This window comes from Drosophila melanogaster, chromosome X, assembly GCF_000001215.4.
Source record: "Drosophila melanogaster chromosome X".
In the NCBI taxonomy this organism is placed as follows: domain Eukaryota; kingdom Metazoa; phylum Arthropoda; class Insecta; order Diptera; family Drosophilidae; genus Drosophila; species Drosophila melanogaster.
Window position 1 is genome coordinate 417,434 of NC_004354.4, and position 17,191 is coordinate 434,624.

Genomic DNA, 17,191 nt, shown 5'->3' on the forward strand with positions numbered 1-17,191 from the left:
CATGGAATACGCGATACCTACGAGTTTCTTAACTGCTATTAGCATGCAGGAATACTATAATGTAGGGATGAGCCACGCAGGACACCAGGCTAAACAGTCCCTAATGGTGCCTTGGTGACTGGGTTGCTTGTTGGCCAAATATTTATATACAATTAGCGAAACTGGCACGAGCTGGCCAGCTGCAAAATTTGTATTCGCATCCTTAGTTTTACAGTGCAATCACCTGGAACTCAAGAATACTCTCTTCTACCAGCATCTCCAGTCATCAACGAACGCTAAAAATAATACGTACATAAATACAAGCCAAAAGAAGCAAGCCAGACAAATTTTATGCTGGTATCTATTAGTATCTCGAATATTCGAATTCCTGGTAATGTCAATTGATCTCCGTCCTCTTCCTTCCTGCTTGAAAATCCGAAATCCTTTCTGTATTTAGAATCGGATGCAAATGCATTCAACTCTTCCGTTTTTCCTTGAAATATTTTGACATATTCTGTGGTTTTTTCAATTCTTTCTCATTCACACTTTTCGGCGGAAAACACAGGGGTAACACTGCATGTCCAATGGGCTGTCCTAACTTAAGTGGCTTAACCATTGTGTTCCGGCAAAACAACACAACTTTTTCGTATTCATTTCACACTGAAGTTTGAAAAAGAGATTCCTGACCCGCTGAACCGCTCGCCAATAAAATTTTTAACTAATTTTTCTGCCCACTTTGATGGGCATCCGCGCATGCGTGAACAAGAAGTCGCCAAAGCTCGTTAGTTGGTCTGGCAATTTGCGATTTTATTTTGATTTGTGTTGGCATATCTTGCATTCATCATGCCCATGCTGGAACGAATGCAATGAAGCTGCCGAAAGCGAGGGCAGTTCTACAAGATGTTTTCGACTATTAAAACATGAAATTGTTTACCATTACAGAATGTTCAAATTAAGTAATTGTTATACAAATTTGTCCAAAACTTTAATAAAACCAATAACAGTTTAGCATAGTGTAGCTTTCTTGATTTTAGACAATATTTTAAGATTACCTTATCACTTACCGAATAAACCAATTTCAAATTTGTAAGACTTGCCACCTGTAAAATACAAAATAAATCAATATCAATATTAAGATAGTACATATCAGGTTCAACAACATACAAGAAATTATTATTATGGTGTTTTAAAGTATAATATAAAATAAAAAATAAATGGCATTTCAGAACATGATTTTCATCTAAACTTGAAAACCACTAATTAAAGCGCAAACTGGGGGAAGCGGTCAAACACTTTCCTTTACAACTTTTGAGCCAATTATGTAATAGTTGGTTTCCCGCCCTTGACATCAATAGCGGGACCTTTTAAGAAAACCTCGCTGAACTAAAAATGTGAACCAATCAAGACTGCACATCGGCTCGGCGGCATTTTGCCATATAATTATTATCAGAAAGCAGAACGATCTAAGGTGCCGACTACTAAGGCAAGAAATTTAGGAAAAATGTGCTGGAATGAGAGAAAATGAAATGCAGATCGAGAGATGCTCTAATTAAAATTGAAATGAAGTGCCCAAGATGCAGAGCAGCGAAGAAGGTCCCTTTTCTGGAATACCTGGACTCTTTTGGGAGTCGATGGCAATAAATTGTGAGTCCAGACCTTTAAGGGTGGTCCTTCGTTGGCACGCTCGTTTGGCCTCGGCTTAGGAGTTACATATAATCAGGACGAGGCACAATCTAAAAACCAAAGAACGGTAAGATATTACAATAAAAAACGCATTTCTTTTTGTGCGTTCCCTCATAACCTTTACGGGTTATTTCCCACTATTATTTTTGGATGTGATGCCAAAATGCATCCAAAATTCTAAAAATAATCCCGTTCTGACGCAGCCCACACACGTCTACGGAAAATAGAGGTTAGGGATTAGTATTTTCTTGTATCAGGGTTCTACCTTTCCTATTACTACTATTATGGGCTAATAGGCCACATAGCGTACAACAATCGGAGAACAATAAACGAATGCGTTAATTTTGCCATTGAAACGCAATTGCGCGTATTAATCAATTGACAAGTGAATCGGGGCAATCACAAATTCCAAATCCCAAGGTCCAGATCACGGAGATCAACTCTCTTAAGGAGAAACTGATTTCATGCCCGTAGGGTTCGAGCATCGACATTAAACAACATGCGCCTTGTTATTGTTATTACAGCTGCGATCAATTAACCAAACAAATCGAGACCGGCTATTTAGCCGTATATATACGGTAGCTGTAAAAACAAATAACCCAGGGCAGGGCAGCACGATGCAGATCGATTTCGTTCGATCTCTGCCATATTCGTGAGTTTTGGCCTAATTAATTGCCAATCATAAAGGCAGTGCAATGCGGTCGAAAACGAATCAGTTTTAAATGCCCCAAGTCCCCATTCTCTGAGCACATTTGTACAGTTCCAATTATTTAAGTTTGCGCCTCGAAGGGAAGGTCGTTCCGCTTTTATGCGAAATGTGTGTTTGGCAATTAATTAAATTAAGTTTTCAGCGAAAAGGCTAAAGGCGTGAAGCAACAAGAGCAGGACTTGGCAATCCGATCAGATGACTCTCTTCCTTACATACATATTTGATTTTTGATGAAGGTATTTTAAAAGAACAAAAAAAATTATTGACCTAGTAAAAAAAAAAAAAAAAAAAAAAACTGACTGCTGATCAAACTTTAACTTTTAGATTTTATCGAATTTGTATCTTTAATTTTCAGAAATGCCTTTAAAATAAATAACTTAGTATATTCTAGAAGTCTTCTTTCACCCAATGACGTTAGCGTTTATTCACAGAGAGCATCCCCACAGGAAGTGTTTGAAGCATTTTTGCACTCCCGACTCGTCAACGTTAACAACAAACAGCGATAACATTTTAATTGCACTGATCTGCAGATCGCTTGATCTTCTGGCCAGTTTGTTAATGTCTTTTGGCAGCAGCAGAAGCAGTGAAATCGTATCGGACCACTATCAACAGAGATCGTGTTGAAAGGCTCTAATAAAGTTGCACGTTCGCTGCCTGTCTCCTTATCGCTAAGTTACTGAGTCTCCGGAGTGGAGTTCATCGATCTGTTACAATTATTTATCGGTTTGAATATCTTACATCATCTTATGGCCGTTCGCATATATTAATAACGAAATTAACCAGCCACACCAACTTGGCACTTGGCTAATCTTAAAGTTAGCGGCTTCACGGCTGCTTTCCTCCTTACATGTTGCTTCCCTTTTCATTAAATGCGGCAACATAAGAAATCGATTTAAGCCTCCTCTTATAGGGGGAGACACTCATTCATATCTTTGACGTCTACATGCAAGTTTATCAGCCGGCAATGAGCTTGGAAATAAGTCAGGCAGATAGGAGATCCATGCCCGATGGGATCTTGTGATGGCTGTGGATGTGGGACTATCGCATCGAAAGTGTCCATCAGATAGAGGACAAGCTTGAAGATTATAACAAAAAAATGTAGGACACCTAAAGGGCGATTGGACCCAATGATCCCGCGATTCAAATAAAGTAAAAATATCTCTTTACTACATTACTACAAAAGCAACACATTTATAACATAAATAACACATATAAAATATAACTTTTCTTAATCCAAGGGCTTAATATGAGTTTGTAACAAAAACTCCCAATAACTAAGTCGCCGGTCCAGAGCCCCTTGATCTATCATCTCAAAAAATGGAGTCGATGATTTAATCATTGGGCATCGATCTTTAGATCTTGCACCGGAAATCATAGTTACACGAACGAATGTGCGTCCTAATTACCAGTCAGTTACAGTTCCACATAATCAGCAATACGGGATCGACGGCCAACTGAATAATGTATGCAGGTCTGAAAAGCTGGAAAATGTGCAGCCGCATTAACGGTATGCTCCCAAGCTTTCATGCTCAAATCGAAGTCCCCAAATCAATCTTATATGCATATTGCGGTAAAGTAGAAGACTGCAATCAAAAATCAATTCATAAACAATTGCAGCGTCCAGACGGGAGACGAAAAAGAAGCCGAGGCATGGGCTCAATCAAATTTGTTATAAAACTGTGAAAGTCTGCGACAGCGATCGGAAACAGGACTCAAAGTCAAAGGCACAGATATATGCGATTTGCATGCGATTGAGGCAACATTATGCAAAAGATCGGATGCCGCGCTCATTGCTTTGCATACAAACCCCAATTCTGCGATTCTGCCCTGTACTTTTGCGATTCCCATTATCAAGTCCAACCGAATGCAATTTCGAACTGAATCAAAGGAGCCCAGAATTAATATCAGTGCCTGGCAATCTTGTGTCTGCAACCCCGACACAATTCAATCATTTCGCTTCGGACTCCCTGGAAACGTGGGACGACCGACGAGGTCGCTTGATCTTTAGCGCTAGATTAAACGATCAGCGGAGACAGCCACCGAAAGACGTAGTCGTCCTACGAGTTTGACAGTCTACACAGAAAACAATTTTGCTTCATAATGTTTAATAGTGATCGCCACAATGTGGGACGTTATAAAATATCATTAAAAACAATATACAAATATATATATTTCCAAAGCGTGAAGGAAAAATATGCACTGAAAATATCTGATTGAACATATCGTAATGTTTTTATTGTCGGTGTCCAAGTCTGGAAAAAACTTAAAAACTCAGATTGTACTTGCATTTCCCGCCAGCAGCAGCAGTTCACCGATTGTGTAGGTTGATCTGGGATGGATCGGTCGTGGACCAAGCAAATTATTTCACTTGCGCCAACCACTCGAACTGCTGGTGGTCTCAATGTACAACTTGATTTCTGTTTCCTTTGCTGTACTGGCAGTTTGATTTGTTTAAATTTAATTATGCATCGATTGTCGATCGCCGATCGCAGCGTAGGTAGATCCGTTCCCGGTGCCCGAAAAAAACGACGAGACATCTAAAGGGAAAGGACAGGACAACAGAGCACAGGTGAAATTATGATGGTTGCCAATGTCATGCCGTTTCTTCCCGATCTTGATCAGAGTTCTCCGATTTGATTATCATCGTCGACGTGCTGATCGTCAAACCGCCAAATGATGATCGATGCCAATGTGTTCTTGGCCCTTTCATGCTTTTTTAACCATTTCTGGCACAGGGCGATTTACATTTTGTACTCCGATTTCTTTGGGAACGTATGAAGCGATCAATCAAAAATGGAAACAGCCAAACGATCGATCGCCAAGGGAAGCTGTGGCAATTCAAAGAAGATCCTGTGACAGAAGACAAAACAGTTTATGAACGTTTGATGTGAGCAATGTGATAAACTGCGGTTTAATTTCATTGTATGCATACCGGACATATGCATGAACCCCAGAACCGATCTCATTCGAGTTAGTCTTATCCGATTCGGGTCATAACGATGTCAACGCGTGATGTACAGTTTGTTAGAATTTGAATTGTTCGGAGCGCATCGTAAATTGCTGCTGAGGATCAGACAGTTAAGGATGGGTTGGCTTTTAAGGGCCAAAGTAAAGGCGACTTTTTTTTTATGCTTTTTAGCTTTTATCTTTAATAAAAAATTGCATTTAAAAATGTTGACACATGTTAAATAGTAGTGCGTTCAAAAAGCTATTTAACCATTATATTTTAATAAAAATTTCACCGAGGCTGATCACCTGAAATTATATTTTTTCACACAAGCAAAGCTGGTAGACCGATTGATTGATGGTTGCCAATCGATTGGGTGACACAATTCTCGAGCATTCATTTATTTGTCATTTCCGCCCAGTTAAAGTCCAATGCAATGTAAACTACTTGGTTATACAAATATATGGGCTAGATAGTGAGAAATGCCACAGAGATATCTTTTAAAAATTATAAGACCCCATATGAGTATAGGCATTGGCCGCAGATAATCACACCCACATAAGGGATATCAGTTGCTTATATTCAAATTCACTTGAACAAGACAACATAGAGTGTTTGAGGTAGATTTGGTGCGACGTTTACGTTTTATGATTTCATTTTCGAATCAGTGGGGGTGGAGTACTTTTAATGGCGGTCCACTGATATCGCCGTGACCCGCGTGCCTCGGTTAGTTCGGTGGAATTGTTTGCACTTCGTTGTCTCTTTATAATGTAAATACATTTCCATATATGTGAATTCGGGAACTGTATCGGGAATCGGTTAAGTGACTGCGTGGGTGTTATGAACTTGCATAATTGTGCCGACTGGTGTGTCAACAAAAAAGACCGACCCGCGGCGAGTCAACATTTGCCGAGTGTGTCAAACGCGCGTCGATCAGTTTACGTCGAAGAAACGGCAAAATTTAAATCAATAATTCCACATGCCCAGCGCACGCGATAAGCTAAGCAACGTTACTTTAGTTCACTTCGCATTGCAGCACAGCGAGTACTCGAATCGACGGTTCTTTTGTTAGCAAACCGAGGTTTAAGACCGACTTTACCTCCTCGGCACGTCATTATCATTAGGAGCCGACCATATATCACAAGGTCTCTCCCTATCTTGATAAATGACTCTCCCGCACCTAAATTATAGCCTCACAAATCTCCATAGTGCAAATAGCCGCCAGCTCCTTGGGGCTACAGACAATTACTCCAAAGTCTCCATGTGAGACAGATTGATTCTGTCCGAGGGCATCGGGTTGCAGGGATCCCGTCAGCCGAGATGGTGTGCGGAGTCCAACGCTTCCAGTCTTCCAATCTTCCGTAGATTGAGCGATCGTCGATCCTTAGACTCCCGGCATTTATTTCTGGTTAATAACGCCGGCCCTATAGCTAAGGCAGCTGGCCAACATAATTGAAATGATGACCTATACATAAATTTTTGGTAGTGCCGCCGTGTAGTACCATGAAACGGTCCCAATAAAAATAACAGAATTTTTGAATATTGTGAATCATCGAATTTTGTAGGTGTCGTTCATTCATCATCTATCTACGACTAAAGCTTAAGGTGCAAAAGGCATTTTAGCATTTCTATTGATTATCATTTGCAAAATCCGAGCCTAAATAACTTTCACACTAGACGGAATCCATAAAATCGAATAGCCTATCTGTCCGGAGATCTTAAATTTTGTTACCGGGTTTTAATCAGCGCCGGCGCGTCAAGGAGGCCGCTCACGCCTTTTGTGACGCCCATTTCCACATGTCTATATAAGCTGTATGCTATAGTATAGCATGCCAGCCATATACCAAACAGAAAACAGCGTGAAGCCTGCAGCTTGTTGGACTTCATCCTTTAGATCAAGGCATTGTAGTTCTGTTTCGGCTCCGAAAGATCCGTCTATCATCATCAACGGACGATTATCGGTGCTGGTTGTAGTGGTTGGTGGTGATTCGGTGAAACAACAGCGGCGACATCAACCGGGAAGCCAGTAAGCCAGTGAGCCCCTGAACCACCGAACAGCAGTCAAAACTCTGTCAGACAGTTTGTAAATAGTTTTCAAACCGCATCGCGATAAAGTCAGTCCCCCCGCAGATCATCTTGGCGGGTTGAACTTGCTTTAAGCCAAAGACTCGTCGAGTTAGATGATGATGATGATGGCTCAGAAGCTGTCTGGTCCATTTCAGAAACTGTGCCCGACATTTGCACCATTATAACTTTATCGCTTTTGGACAGATTGTTGGCATGGCGGGTCTTGTGGTCCAGCCGTTTAATGCTCCAGTGGTTCACCGTTGCTGTTTTAGAGGAGGATGCTGGGGATGAGATGTTGGGCCGTCATCGTGTCCGATTTGCAGTCAAAGTGAGTGATGTACCTGCTGCCAGAATGTTGATGATCATGAAGGCTTAATAGCATTAGGTTCATCCCTGCTTCTGCGGGGATGTCAATAAAAATTACCCACTGTGGCAGCCAGGTGAGTCCGGCTTTAGCTGCTTCTGCGACTATCGATCTACAACTTCCAATCTTCTAAAGCTACTTGTAATTGCACTGGCTGTGCGGAGTTTTAAGTCGAGATGCCAGTTAATGTGGGCTTAGCATTTGGCCACCTCGCGCAGTGCGCGGCAGCTTTTTAAAAAGTCATTTAAACTTACAAGCTTGTTAAGCTTGCCCCAAATCCTGCTGCCGGCTCATTTCACCATTGGGGGCATACCGTTTAATGCAATTTCACGTCGCTTTTTATCGCCGCGTAAGTAGGCACTAAACGGCAGCTCTTTAATCTGAACAACGTGGCGCGTATACTTCCAAAAACCAAAAAGCAAGAACTCTCCTGTCTGGCTGCAGAGAAAAAAGTTGCTACTAGCAGATCAAAGTAATTGGTAAGAGATAATCATAAAACAACTTTTAAATTCGCATAGGCAATAGTTTATATACCATGGAACAAATGGTTGGACCGCCCTTAAGCATTTCCGACTTTTTCATAAGCACGACTTTGTTAAGCTATATTTTTTTTTTTCTGTGTGATTAAAAAACTAAAATGAACTTTTTGTGAGGTTTGGGCTTTCAGCCAGCGCAGTCGCGCCCACCTTGTTAAGCGCAAAGGACTCAGTGCGAACCTGCAACGGACTAGGGCCCTTTTAACAAGGCGCACACTTGCCGGAGATCTTTGGGATTGGGATTTATTTTTAGTTACGCTAAATTGAACCGTGGCCACTGGCTCGATCGCTTGCTTGCTTGGTAATTGCGGATTAAATGCATCGCGGGTCCTCATCATAAGATGGCTTACGGTGGGGAGATCTGATTAAGAATATTTCAATTAGCTCGCTCGTGAAGCTGGGTGCCACCTTCATATCCATCACCAGTTGTTTCAGTTATTACCGCTCTTGCTCTTTTAGCAAGTTGCTGCGGCCAGACTTTCCCATCAGCCAAGTGGAAAGAAAGTTTCGGGCAGTACATTGTAGCGTTTGGAGGCATCGGTTTCTTTTCCGTTGATTTTTTTTTTTTTAGTATTTTTGATTGATTCGATCAGTCGGGGAATCTCGTGTAGCTCCTTTTGGCATGCTAATTAAGTCACTTGGCCGAATGGGAAGCCATTGAGGTGCCCGGTTGCTGATTCCAGTTAACAAGGACCGATTAAATGGGCGTGTTGCCATTCGGAAAGGACTTTGGACTTAGCTCGGCTTTTGATCCGGGTAAAGGTTTTTAATTGATAAACTTTCCATGTAACCTACATCCTGTTGAGCTTATGTCCTCCTGCTACTGTCGGTCAGGATGCCCCGGTATCATTTTTAATTAGTAATTATTATATATTTGTTTCAATACCAGGATGCCGTTGACCCAAGCTTTACTTAACTGAATCTTTAATTTAATTTAAGCGTACTTTAAAGCACATTCAAGTCATTCAAATGATCTGCTGATTCGATCAACGAATCTGTAAGTTAAGCAAAAACATTCTTTAAATGTGTACAGTATTTATAAGGTCACTTTTGCCAATAAAATAGTTATTATAACTGCTTTTGCCCACTCTTTAATTTCTTCCCGTGCAGCTTTGGAATACATCATAATCCAGCGAAGGCAATCAAGCCATCAAAATACCGCAGCAACCGAAAACACTTTCATTAAACTAAATTTTTATTGTGCCACCACACCAGAGACCGAATTTAAAACTGGGAGCGGACGATCACAGGGATCGTCGTTAATTTCATTTATGACCAAGCGATCTCCAAAAAGCTGACTTTAAAACTTTGACCCAGTTTCCCCGTTGGTTGTTATCATATGTATATGTACGCATGCTCGATATGTACATACATATATATTCCCTCTACTTCGCCAGTTGCACTTGGCTTTAAACCCAAATTGCTACAAATTACACAGTTTTCGGGCGCAAAAGTGTGCCGCATGCGTGGCAGGGCAGCGTAGCAGCTTTTCCCCCTTTTGCAATTAAGCTCGGACCGATGCAGCGATGCAGCAGATTAAGATAAATAATATCTGATGATAATATCCGCCATGTGTTCGCTGCTTTACAATAATTCATGAAGTATAATCACTTAGGTCGTCCGGCAGCATGCCGCTAAACTAGTTCGCGTGGATCTGCTCCCAGTCTCAAATGTTTTTGGGGAAAAAACAAATAAGTTCACCATTCACTTACCACTACATTTCTTATTTAAATTCAAATTAATTGTTGTTTGAAAATAAACTTGCGTTTATGTATATGTATGTATGTCTGCAACGACTAAAAACATCTTGCTGTCGAATTTCAAAAAAATATAAAAAATAAAAATAAAATATAAAAAAAAATCATACATATGTATATGAACAAACATGTACAGTTTGTCAAGAAATAGTTTTCACACTGTACTTTTACACAAATTTGCACCAAAAAAAAAGTTCAGATCGATGTTATACGTAGTACGTATAAAATGAGCGGAAACGATTAAACGCTATTGTGCAAATAGTTGCAAATCTTATTTGCATTTTATTTACATTTAATTTGCATTTTTTCAGAAATTAAACAGACGCACAAAAGCGGGAAACAAGAATAAAGACAGGGAAACGCGCAAAGCAAAATGTTAGTTTGATTGCGGAAAGCACTTTATTAGGACTCTGATTTTAATTGATTTTAAATGATTTCGATCCGCGAAAAAAACAAACCCAGCGCCGCTTGTATTCCGGATCAATGCTATGTGATCAGGTGCGAGAAGCGCGGCAAACGCAAGTGCTGGACTTGGAGACTTTATACATACAGGCATACATACATGTACAATGTGTATATACATTTCTTGATTTTGCAAAGCTAGCACACTTATGGCCGAGAAATATGTATTTCGGTTAGTATGTGCATTTCATTAAGTCCAAAAATAGTTAAACAAATATATTTCTTCAGAAAGAGACAATTATTTCTATTGATTTTAAAAAAGTTCAGTCCCGCACGGAAAAACACAACCGACGCGCACTTCGCCAATAAATACTAATGTCTCTACAAAGAAAAGGACATAATGAAATGAAAAAAAGCGCAGGTTGCTTTTTGGTGCGACAAAAGCAATGTGATCAAGTGCGAGAGGTCCGACAATAATAACAGTGTGATTTTAACATTCCGTATGTACACTTTCATATATGTATACGTAAGGCTTGCCATACAACACCACTATGTTACGTAATACGTGAGGAACAGGGGTAGTGCGCTAACGCAATTGTTTGGGAACGAGACACCCTGTATACGCGAACAAGTCACCCTTTATCTTTATTTACATTCTTATTTGTCTGCAGCTTCATCGGAGCTTATCAGCGGAATCAATGTAAGCATCGCACCGCTGTAATTGTCCGCGAGCTTGCCCAGTACTTTTCCAAACTTCTAACTCCCTTCTAACTGTAACTTGTTTACGTCTTATGCTAGACTAATCGTATGGCGTGATTACAGCCAAAGCTGAAGTCAGTCACAATTTTGATCTGCGAGAAAACGTACGCATCGGTGTCGAAATAATTAATATTAAGTGTCTGAACTTAACCAATAAATGAAAATTAACAGTAACACTGGCGGTTTTATTTATAAACATAAAAATTGGTCCTTCGAGCCGGATAACCGGAAGTGCGTTTCGTTCGGGCATTTGATTTTGATTATTGGCCTTTTGGCAAACGATAATCTATAGATTCCTACATCGTGTAGAATCGTTCCCTTCTTTCGACCACCATGCGGAGTGTGATTCAACAACGGGGCTTCTGCAAAGGCCAAATTACTCGTGCGCATAATAATGCCTTAAAATTTGTTGATGACATTCACTCAGTGCAAACAATAGTTGTCCGCCTGGCGCAACTACAGGAAAATTATTTGCGGTTCGTACGGCTCTCGGAAGAGCTGTATGCATTTAAATCGGAAGCCGATTGGGAGAACCCTGACGAGGATTTTGACGCATATGAGGACAAACATTATGCTACACACGCTATTCTCAGCAATACTTTGGAGGAGTTGAGACGGGATGTCACCTCAAACAGTATTGATGCCACAGTTCAAGCCGCAGGCACACCCCAGAGAAGTCATGTCGATTTTCAGTTCGAGAGAATTAAACTTCCGACTTTTTCTGGAAATTATGAGGACTGGAAACATTTTTCGGACATGTTTATTGGATCGATTGCTTCCAATTCGAGCCTGACGGATTGCCAACGATTTCATTATTTAAAATCGTACCTTGCCGGAGACGCGCTTGCATTAGTTAAACATATTCCAGTTACTAATGACAACTATCGGGAAGCATGGGAGCGGCTGGAACAGCGATATAACAAACAATCGCTAATTATTCGATCGTTCTTAAACAGTTTCATGAGCCTTCCGAGTGCTATAAATTCAAATATCGGCACAGTGCGGAAAATTGCCGATGGTGCAGACGAAGTTATTCGTGGTCTACGAGCTCTTAATTGCGAAGAGAGGGATCCCTGGCTAATTTTCATTCTACTTTCAAAATTAGATAGCGATACCCGCCAAGCCTGGGCTCAGTGCGCAGAATCCGAGGAAAAAGGTGTGACCATCAACCGATTCTTGAAATTTCTCACATCACGCTGCGATACGTTGGAGGCTTTTGAATTAACTCGATCAACCCAAGCTCGACGCGCAGCTACCACGCACCACGCAGACACGCATCCAAGACGGGAAGAGCCGAAGTGCACATCGTGCCAGCAGAATCACCAACTGTTTAAGTGTCCTCAATTCATCGCACTCGACATTGCATCTCGCCGAGACTTCCTCAAATCAAGAAAGCTCTGTTTCAATTGCCTCAGCCCGGCTCATATGGTGGGCAACTGTACATCGAGGCATACTTGTCGGATCTGCCGCCGCAAGCATCATACTTTGGTTCATGGCTCGTCGCAGCCAATTCAAAATGGCAACAACATTGACACAGCAAGTGTTGACAGCCGCGATCGACCAGCAGTCTCACATGCGGGATCTACAATTGGCCACAATCAACCGCTAGCTCGAGAAGGTCATCGCTTGGGAAGCGAGACTCCCGCGGAAAACAACTTTACGCATCATACTCTGGAGAATATTCCGGCGGCTGGTTCTCAGACTCTGTTGCCAACCATCCTTGCTGACGTCATCGACGCCTGGGGAAACACTACAACCTGCAGGCTGCTCCTGGACACTGGATCTACAATAACCTTGGCATCGGAATCATTTGTTCAGCGAATAGGCGTGCGTCGAACGCACGCACGGATTTCTATTCTCGGTCTCGCCGCCAACAGCGCGGGCGTTACCCGAGGACGCGCACATATCAAGCTGCGCTCTCGTCATTCGGGCCAAACTGTCGAATTGGTCTCGTTCATTCTCACCTCGCTGACGTCATCACTTCCTGCCCAAGTTATTGACACCTCATCCTCTACGTGGAGGCAAATCTGCGAGCTTCCTTTGGCAGACCCAACGTTCTGCACACCTGGAGCAATCGATGTCATTGTTGGATCGGATCAACTTTGGTCTCTATACACAGGAGATCGGAAACACTTTGGTAACGACTTTCCTATCGCTCTCAATACTGTATTTGGTTGGATTCTTGCAGGCTCTTACTCTGCATTCGATGATCACCCTACTTCTGCGGTTACTCATCACGCGGACCTAGACACGATGGTTCGTTCATTCATGGAGATGGACAGCATTCAGCCTAACCAGGCTCTCCTGGACGCCAGCGATCCCACAGAGCGTCATTTTGCTGCCACACACAAGCGCTCGACGGACGGGGTGTACGTCGTCGAGTATCCCTTCAAGGAAAAGGCACCGCCTATTGATTCGACCTTGCCACAGGCCATCAATCGCTTCTTCTCGCTGGAACGCAAATTTCGTCGGTATCCAGAATTGAAGCAGCAGTACGAAGCTTTCCTGGACGACTACTTGCAACGTGGACATATGGAAAAACTGACCTCGGCTCAGGTTGAAGAGTCCCCAGACACCTGCTTCTATTTGCCGCACCACGCTGTCATCAAACTGGACAGTCTGACTACCAAATGTCGTGTAGTTTTTGATGGATCAGGAAAAGACAGCTCTGGAGTATCGCTCAATGACAGACTACATATTGGTCCACCGATTCAACGCGATCTTTTTGGCGTTTGTCTACGCTTCCGGCAGCACCAATATGTTTTATGTGCAGATGTCGAAAAGATGTTTCGAGGCATTAAAGTCTTTAAGCCACACACCAATTTTCAGCGCATTGTTTGGCGCACGACTGAGAATGAACCTCTGCTTCATTTTCGCCTGCTGACGGTTACCTACGGATTGGCACCGTCACCATTTCTGGCTGTTCGAGTTCTAAAGCAACTTGCCGACGATCATGGCCATGAATACCCTGCAGCAGCTCACGCTCTTCTGCACGATGCCTATGTGGACGATATCCCGACAGGCGCCAACACATTCGAGGAGCTTATGATTCTCAAGGACGAGCTTATAGCCCTCTTGGATAAGGGAAAATTCAAGCTACGCAAATGGAGTTCTAATAGTTGGCGTCTTCTGAAATCATTACCAGAGGAAGATAGATGTTTTGAACCTATCCAGCTCCTCAACAAATCAGCTGCGGATTCACCTGTCAAAGTTCTTGGTATCCAATGGAACCCTGGGAAGGACGTCCTGTATCTCAACCTAAAGGGATGCGATGCGACCATTTCTCCGACGAAAAGAGAACTCTTGTCTCAGCTATCAAGAATTTATGATCCGCTTGGACTGGTAGCGCCGGTCACAGTTCTACTCAAGCTAATCTTCCAAGAAAGCTGGACAAGTGTCCTGCAGTGGGACGACCCCATACCTGAAAGTCTACGTACGCGCTGGAGAGCCTTAGTAGAGGATTTGCCAGCACTTACGCAATGCCAAGTACCACGGTATATTGCGTCACCATTTCGAGATGTTCAACTACACGGATTCGCCGACGCATCCTCGCACGCCTACGGTGCGGTAGTTTACGCTCGAGTTGCAGTTGGATGCAGCTTTCAAGTAACTCTGGTTGCCGCCAAAACACGGGTGGCCCCGATCAAGCCCGTATCAATTCCACGTTTGGAGCTAAACGCTGCGTTACTTCTATCTCGATTGCTTTCTATTGTCAAAACATCACTAACAATTCCTCTTTTCAGCACGAGCTGCTGGACAGATTCAGAAATTGTGCTACACTGGCTTTCAGCTCCCCCTCGACGGTGGAACACCTACGTCTGCAACCGAACTTCTGAGATATTGAGCGACTTTCCCCGTAGCTGCTGGAACCATGTTCGCACGGAAGACAATCCTGCAGATTGTGCTTCCCGAGGACTTCATCCGTCAAAGCTTCTGGAGCATCGACTGTGGTGGAAAGGTCCGTCTTGGCTGGCCACACCCACCTCTGAGTGGCCACCTTCTACAAGCAAGTTCAGCGTATCTTCAAGTTTCGATGTCAACACCGAAGAACGAGCCATAAAGCCCACGACTCTACATAACTTTCCTGATGAAAGTATACACGAGTTACTCATCCACAAATTCTCAACCTGGACGCGTCTTATAAGGGTATCTAGCTACTGTCATCGCTTTATTCACACTCTTCGATCCCATCATAGGAATTCGGCACCATTCCTTACGTCTGAAGAGTTGCTGGACGCACAGCGCCGACTTATTCGACATGTGCAACAAAAATCCTTTGCCAGAGAATATGAGCAGCTAGAGAATCGACGCCAGCTTAACGCTAAATCGCATCTTATCCGGTTTTCTCCGTTTCTGGATGATTATGGAGTAATGCGAGTCGGTGGGAGAATCGAGCAATCTACACTCAACTATAACGCCAAGCACCCGATTCTGATACCTAAAGATACACCACTAGCTGGACTCCTGGTTCGACATTTTCATGTCTCCTATCTGCACACTGGAGTTGATGCAACGTTCACCAATCTTCGTCAGCAGTACTGGATTCTGGGAGCCCGCAATCTCGTCAGAAAGGCAGTCTTCCAATGCAAATCCTGTTTTCTTCAACGAAAGGGCACAAGCAACCAGATCATGGGAGAGCTACCAATTCCTCGAGTTCAAGCTAGCCGCTGCTTTCAACACACAGGGCTGGACTACGCTGGACCGATCGCAATCAAGGAATCAAAGGGAAGAACTCCACGCATCGGAAAGGCATGGTTTTCTATTTTCGTGTGTCTCACTACAAAGGCACTTCACATCGAGGTTGTTAGTGAGCTAACTACACAGGCTTTCATCGCAGCCTTTCAACGATTCATTGCCCGCCGAGCGAAGCCTACTGACCTGTATTCGGATAATGGAACAACATTTCATGGAGGCAAGAAAACTTTGGATGACATGAGACGTCTGGCCATTCAACAAGCCAAAGATGAGGAACTAGCAGGATTCTTTGCCAATGAAGGGATTTCTTGGCACTTTATACCCCCGTCTGCTCCACATTTTGGAGGGATGTGGGAAGCTGGAGTTCGCTCAATTAAACTCCATATGAAACGAATACTTGGATCAAAGGCTTTAACGTTTGAGGAGCTCTCTACTGTCCTGACCCAAATTGAAGCTATCCTGAATTCACGCCCGCTGTGCCCAACTGGGGATAATTCTTTGGATCCACTGACGCCTGCTCATTTTTTGACTGGAGCTCCGTATACTGCATTGCCTGAACCCTGTCGTCTGGATATGCAAGTCAATCGATTGGAGAGGTGGAATCAGCTGCAAGCCATGGTTCAAGGCTTTTGGAAAAGGTGGCATATGGAATACCTGACATCTCTTCATGAGCGGACAAAGTGGCATCTGGAAACCGAGAATCTGAAGATCGACACACTGGTAGTACTCAAGGAGCCCAATCTACCGCCCTCTAAATGGATTCTTGGCCGCATCACAGCAGTGCACGCAGGAATCGACAACAAGGTCCGAGTCGTTACAGTGAAGACTGCTCACGGATTATACAAACGCCCAATTGCCAAAATCGCTGTACTGCCTCTCTGCTGAACAACCGTTCAGGGGGGCCGGTATGTTTGGGAACGAGACACCCTGTATACGCGAACAAGTCACCCTTTATCTTTATTTACATTCTTATTTGTCTGCAGCTTCATCGGAGCTTATCAGCGGAATCAATGTAAGCATCGCACCGCTGTAATTGTCCGCGAGCTTGCCCAGTACTTTTCCAAACTTCTAACTCCCTTCTAACTGTAACTTGTTTACGTCTTATGCTAGACTAATCGTATGGCGTGATTACAGCCAAAGCTGAAGTCAGTCACAATTTTGATCTGCGAGAAAACGTACGCATCGGTGTCGAAATAATTAATATTAAGTGTCTGAACTTAACCAATAAATGAAAATTAACAGTAACACTGGCGGTTTTATTTATAAACAGCAATTATCGTTTGATTATTTATT

General features: G+C 42.9%; 1 protein-coding gene across 2 annotated transcripts in view, besides 1 other annotated feature; it reads right to left on the reverse strand.

The window, feature by feature from the left end:
• Window positions 1-17,191, reverse strand: part of CG32816 (uncharacterized protein) — a 154,151-nt gene that overhangs the window by 100,858 nt on the left and 36,102 nt on the right. Inside the window, exons 1-2 of one of the 2 annotated variants that reach the window (NM_001144668.2) lie at window positions 10,605-10,818; window positions 1,044-1,079 (exon numbers count right to left, since the gene is read on the reverse strand). The gene's annotated coding sequence lies outside the window, so the exon portion shown is untranslated. Of the gene's footprint in view, window positions 1-1,043; window positions 1,080-10,604; window positions 10,819-17,191 lie in introns of those variants that run through there. The other variant, NM_001144667.3, reaches the window with a different exon arrangement.
• Window positions 11,041-17,167: a mobile genetic element.